Here is a 6,755-nt window from a genome sequence, read left to right as displayed (position 1 = left end):
CAGCAGAGCTACTGTGAAAAGATATATAAAAAAAAAAACAACAAAAAAAAAAAACAACAGAGCAACATCAAGACGGATTCAACCAAAAATTTACTTTTTGGAAACACTTTTATGCTTTCAAAAGCTTATCTGAAGCTCAAAGTAACCCCAAAATAACCAAACCATTTTACTAATGGAGCAGAAACAGCATCAGCTTTCTGAACAAAATAATAAATAAATAAAATAAAAAATAAATCTCTGAACATTTACAAATGTAGCTATGTTGTGTAATTAAAAAATAAAGGTCAATTTAGCAAAACATTTTTACCATTTTAATGTCTAGCTATCTACAGTATGTATAGAAGGTTTGGGAAAGTTTGTAAATGTGGTATCCTGCATTACATCCATCCATCCCTGCTCCTTCACTCCGACTTCCCACCGCAGCTCGTCGTCTCCTGTGCTGCCACGAAATACAGGCATCAGAGGCGAATAAAGAAAAGTGGAAAAATGCAGTCCAACAAAAATTCCCACGAGCTTATTATGTTTTTGTAACCTACAAAACTTTGATCTGGAGGCAAATCTGCCATGCCAGAAGCTGAGCCATTTCATCTTTCTTGCTCTGTTATGAGGTCGCATCAGGTGTCCGTCACTTTTCTCACTTTTACACGGACAACTCAAACCTCCTCTGTGTAAGTTTGCCTAATCCAATCACAATCCAAGACCTGCCGTCTGTTTTTACTTCAACACAAACTCCAATTTTAACAATTAAAACTGCAGTTGTGCTTATTTGCTTTCTTAAAACAGTTTAAAATTGATTTCTTACACAGAACAGGAAACGTTTACGCACTCGCCCACAATTCACCTTCAAGCTGTTTTTCTTCTGATTACACTCGTTTCTTTTCATAATTCTTAGAAGCACATTGATCGCACCTATTTAATATGGCACAAAGAAACATTTAAGGGAACAGGTTCACTGATCTAAACCAAGTTCTCAAAAACCTCAAAGTAATGTGACTCAGCTTGAACTTTTCAGACAGCCTGATTATTCATAGTTTATTAGTTACTGAAGAGTTTGTTGCCTAAATGTCGCTTTCATAATTTTGGCTTCTGAGAGAGAAGAGTAGAAGCATAAACTTTGTCTCTGCAGAGGAGAGATTGAAAGAAGAGTGAAAGTGGCAGACTTGCTGTCACCCCTGAGCCGAGCAGAGATGGGATGAGCGCACGTTATCAGCGATAAGCTGCTCTAACAGCCCACCTGGCCTCCTCCTGCGCTGCTGCTGCTGCTTTGTTCCAACACACTCTGACTCACAAAAGGCAAAAAATACATGGAAACCTCGGGGCAGCGGTGCCTCCTTATTCTCTGTGACTCACAAAACTGGACCACATTTAGCCCTCAACATCCACCGCCAACACAGCCTGACAAACGAGCCAGTACTAAAGCTGAACTGTACACACATTATGACATTATGCAGAGAAGCCTCGGGGAACAATGCTTACAGAAGGTTCAGTTTGATCACAGTTTAAGAGATTTACTCTTTGTCTCCTAGAGAATGAATATCCCAAAATGATTTCTTTTGGAGTGACGGATTTATGGCCAATGATCCAGTCTCATCTCAAATCCATTGTCTGGAGATTTAGACTGTCAGTGTCCACCTCAAGTCTGAAGTCAAGTCCTAAGTCATTTTTATAGAAGACACTCAACATCTGCCTTTCAGGCCTCAGACTTGAATGGTTTTGTTCTCAAAATAAATCTTTATGAGGTCAAATCTTCAGCTAGTAGAGAGTCAGGTTCAAGTCTCAAATCCTCTGTTTTGTGTCAAGTCCAAGAAGTCTTTTGAGACACATTAATCAAAGTCTTAAGTCAAGTCGCTGCAGCAGGTCCGAGTCTCTTCGTTTCTCTGAATGACACTTGAATATTTCTCCTGTCATGAAGACAGGAGACATGACAGAACGTCTTCCGTTCCGTTCCATCCATATTTGAAAGAGACAGTTCCCTGACTGTGTTTGTTTTGCCCTGCTGACTGGAACCAGCTTTTGGACGTTTGTTTGACATCAACACAGAAATATTACTGTCAGCAGAACGCAGAACGTCAGATGACTGAAAAGGAAGGCTGTCTTGTTCATATGGACTAAATTAACTCTGGTGCTACTATTAGAGCTGATTATAGGTGCCTGACATTTTGGGCCAAATCAAAGTGCAATCAAAGGCATAGCACTTCAGCTAACCTATGAAAATTCATTGCCCGCAATTTACCCACAGCCGCCCTCGTGCACTTTCAAATGAATAATCCCATGAATTGCTGCAGAGAACAGCATGTGTACAACACATAAATACACAGTTATGGAAATAATGAAATCTTTTGTGGTGAAGTGGTTAGGCTTGAATTTCCCCTCAGTGGAAGCTCCCAAGTGTGTTTGTTGCATTATTGGCGTTTGAGGTCTCATTTTGGTTTTTGTGTCGTGGGGGAATTTGTTTGTTTGTGTTTTAAAGGCTTGTGTGCATTCATGAAAGCCTATTTATGCATTAACGGGAGATGGAATGCATTTATGTGTCTGTGTGTACGTCAGCAGGGAGCAGATGTGATTGGACATTTTGTTCCCAAAATAAAAACCAAAACTTCTAAACAACTCAATATTGTGAATTTTAGAGTTACTAATAAATGCAACGGAGAAAATACTGGCAAATAAACAAATTAGAAATCAACCAAACTGTGTAATATGAATTCAGTGTGTGCGACTGACCCAAACACAAGTGTGTGGCTGTGGCCGTCACCAAATGAACATTTTCTTACCTTAAAGACGGGACTTCAGCACCAAGTTCCATACATGAGCTTTATAAAACTGCTACAGCAACGTTAACATAAAAGGCAGGTCAGCAACTTCCAAACACATTCACTTCCAAATATTATTCAGCAAAGTTTTGCTGACAGTTTTTGGTGCTCCACAAGAATTTCGGAAAGCCCACGTGCAGCTTGTTGGTGATCGGTGTGTTAACTGATTACCACATCACGCTGCATCGTCTTCACTTTGTGTCTGCATTTCCTGCTATGGTGGAAAAGTGGCCAGCTTCTCTTCAGGGTATCACAGAAGTGATTATGACAATCCATTCTGATGGGTGGATTAAAGCGGCCCACTCACATGCCTAAACAGTCAATAATAACAAATTGAGCCATTAAATGTTATCAATAAACACCAGAAGTGGGCAACGGGGGGGAATATTGATGTCTGCCTGTTTGTTTTATTTGTTTCCTTTGTAAAATCCTCCAGAGTTTTTCCCGTCTTTGTCACTCAGCCTGTGCAGAACCTGGTTGTTTCAAGCAGAACAAAAGAAAAAGGTTATGTTGTTATTACATTACTGTAATTATGATGCCGCATTTATACGGAAGATAAATGCAATAAGGGAAATGGCGGAGACGGAGTCGGTCTGGAGGGCAGGCCATAATGGCAGCGAGGCGGAGGAGGGTTTGACGTTGTGATTGCTTCAATCACAGACATCAAACCCACTGCTTTGCATTTTGTTTTTGTCCCTGTGAGAAGCAATTTGTTCATTCATTTAGGAAGAAGTTGGTGGATGGAGGCAATTTCACAACAACTGATTGCAGTCTGAAATGTCTGGTTTGGGTCTCGGGGGAAATAGAAACTATTCAGATCAGAATCTTAATTGAGCAACTGTCGCTGCATGTTACATATCGCAGATGATGAAATGCGTGTGCGTGCGTCTCTCTAATATTTGAATAAAATTGTAAGGAAAGGCAGCAACAAATACGCGTTCAGCCCCGGTTGAATTGAAATCATTCAAACTTTATTTGTCACGTTCACCACCCATCATTACAAAGCTCAGCTCTGATTGTCACTAGCCATTTGTTCTGAGCCCCGTCACACACCCAGACTCTTCAGCTGAATCACAAAAGGTCTCATTCTTCTTGGTTCATAGAGCTCATGATCACAGGAAATAAACAAGCAGATCAGCGACAAAGTAATATCAATATCAGTGTGCCAGTTTGACCCAGTGACAATAAACTTTCTTTTTTACCTCCCTGCAACACGAAGGCTCAGCAGAGACCGTTCAAAACGAAGAAGAAGCCCAGTTTCACCTTTGAGTAAAACAAAAATATAAAAACAGCTTCACAGATGTCACACTGAAAGAGAAAAAAGGGCCAACTAATGTGAAGATGAGGAGAATTTACAGCACTGTTTTTACTGCCTCTCTGGCATTTTGAAAGAGCAATCGCAGACTCTCAGATATGACAGCATAACCATTACTGAAACTCTCTCACAAGAAGCAGAATAGCCAGGCGAACAACTCGCACAATCAAAAGAGCACTTAGAAAAACACACAGCCAAGAAAATGGATCATAAATGAACAGATGAACAGTTAAAGGGAAATAAAGACACAAAGTTCAGCCGGCTCCCAGTGAGACACAGACAGCAACAAATATTACAGGAATGTCTTTGAGCATTTGTTTGTCACTATACTGTACGAATACCAACAGTTTCACAATATAGTAGATGTGTTCAATAAACATCAGGTAAAAGGTTATCGATCATTTCAGCTTCGATGCTAGTGGTTATGGAGACCCAGTGTGTTCGAACGAATGAATAAAATTTAGCGTTATACAATATCTGTGCAAAAAAAAAAAAAATACACACAAGCCACCCGATGAATCTTCAAAACTGAGCTTTTCTCACATTAACGGATTTGATTTCTTACCATTTTCATTCCAAATGTCCCTTTTTCACAAAATGTGACAGCACGATCAAACAACCGCGCTGGCATCGCAAAATAAACCAGTCACTGAGGAGAAAAAAAAAAAAAAAATGGTGTTGTGATACAAGAACACTGTCACACTAAGACAGTGTGATAAATACTGTTGAAACCATCAAATCAGATGACTTGCAATAAAACCAGTTATTGTAAAATGCACAAAAAAACCCATGTCATTATTATAAGCTATGATTTGAAAGGGACTATATAGATTTTTTTTTTGCTTTTTGTAGTTTTTTTTCTGTTTTCTTCTGATAATACATTTCATCAAGTAACACTTTGGATCACCATTCAGACATTCGATGAGTGACGAACACAAAAACACCGTCAGTGTTTTCTTGTTATTATACAGCAGTTTCACACAGTAAAAGTAATTTCAACATAGCTCAGGATTGGCATCAGCAGTAAACTGATTTAAAGGATAAGTCTGACTTAAGTTTGTTTCTTATTGCTGTCAGCAAATTCTACTGAAAGACCAATGCAAATGGACCATATATATATTAAAAAGCCTGATATAATTTATGCCGTCTTCCCGTAAAAACACAAAAGAAAAACCTCACCCAGGAGCCACAGTGTTACGAGTGACATTCATGTCATCACAATGAACACAGGGATTGTATTTTATTTTGATTCAATCCCACACACGCCATCATGATAGTATAAATACTAACTTTTTTTTAGTATTTATAATTGTTATAATAAATCTTAAAACACAAAATTATTTGTTTTTATTAAAAACTCCTTCAAAGAGAATGGATCCAATATTTTCCTCCCAGTGTATGAGCCTTGGACAAAGCAGTAAATTTATCTGAACACAAATGTCTCTAAATAAGGAAAAACTGTAGTTTGCATCTCACGTTTTTAAAGCTGAGGTTCGCTCAGTAAGTTCAGATGAGCAGAATTTGAATTCAGATATTCATAATATTCATCACTTCATAAAACACTTCACTTCTTATTCCTGCCAGAGCAGCAGCGGTTTGTGTGTTTTTCTGTTCTAGTCAGCTACAGCGCGACAGGCTCCAACCACAAAGGCATCTTGTAGTTGAGCACTTAAGCGCTGCAGAATTAAAGATTAATTTTAAAGCGACAACACGTGTTTCTATGTGCAGTTTTTCAGAAGCAGTCTTTGTAGTTTTGCATTATGTAAAACTTCCTTCGCTGAACATGAGATGGTCCACTTAGTAGCACATTTTTATCCAGTGATCCATGAAAACAACAGTTAAAAATACAGCTATGAGGCTCTTAAAGTCCCAACAATAAATAATACACAGTTTCAATAAATCTCAAACATATGGTTTCCTTCTGTCGCCATGGCAACTCGGTCAACCATGAAAAAAGAAAGTTCAACGCAAAGAACGGAGAGCACCTTTTCAGGACTCTCACACAAATACACCCAGACTGTCCTCCTACCCCCTCCGGTGACTTTGCACTGTCCTGCTGATCACCGGAGGAGTAAAAGAACATAAATGACACAGTAAATATGAGCAGAAAAAAAAAAACTATAACGGATGACATTTTAGATTGCAGCCAACCCAGCTGGACCACGAGCCTTCAAGCGTTCTACACGATCGTTCCCGCTCACGCCTCGTGCACTTCTGGGTTCAAATCAGCAGCTTCCGCTTGGTCCTTCATGTCTTTAATGAAAACATATGACTGTGCAACCCAAGCGCATGGGCCATAGGAGGGCGGTGAGATGAAATGATTAAATATTCAAACGCTGGGACCCACCGGCTTCAAGTCTTTGTCTTGTCAAGTTGTTTTATGGTTTTGCTTGTGCCAGTGTGATGGAGTTGCTGGTAGGTTATTAAATCTGTGCCTTTCATATCCAGGCCTGGAGATCCTAGTGCAATAAAAACCCAAGATTAAAAGTAAAACCCCACTTCCAGAAATCTTGCCTCCAACCAACCGTTTCCACAATGCAGGATGCAATCTGAGGTGGTCTGAAGGAAGACCTGCAATCAGAGATGAACTAAGGTGAAGAAAAGAGGATATAATGGCTTCTCTCCGGATT

This window comes from Echeneis naucrates, chromosome 18, assembly GCF_900963305.1.
Source record: "Echeneis naucrates chromosome 18, fEcheNa1.1, whole genome shotgun sequence".
NCBI classification, from domain to species: domain Eukaryota; kingdom Metazoa; phylum Chordata; class Actinopteri; order Carangiformes; family Echeneidae; genus Echeneis; species Echeneis naucrates.
Note: the sequence above shows the minus strand (reverse complement) of the source record.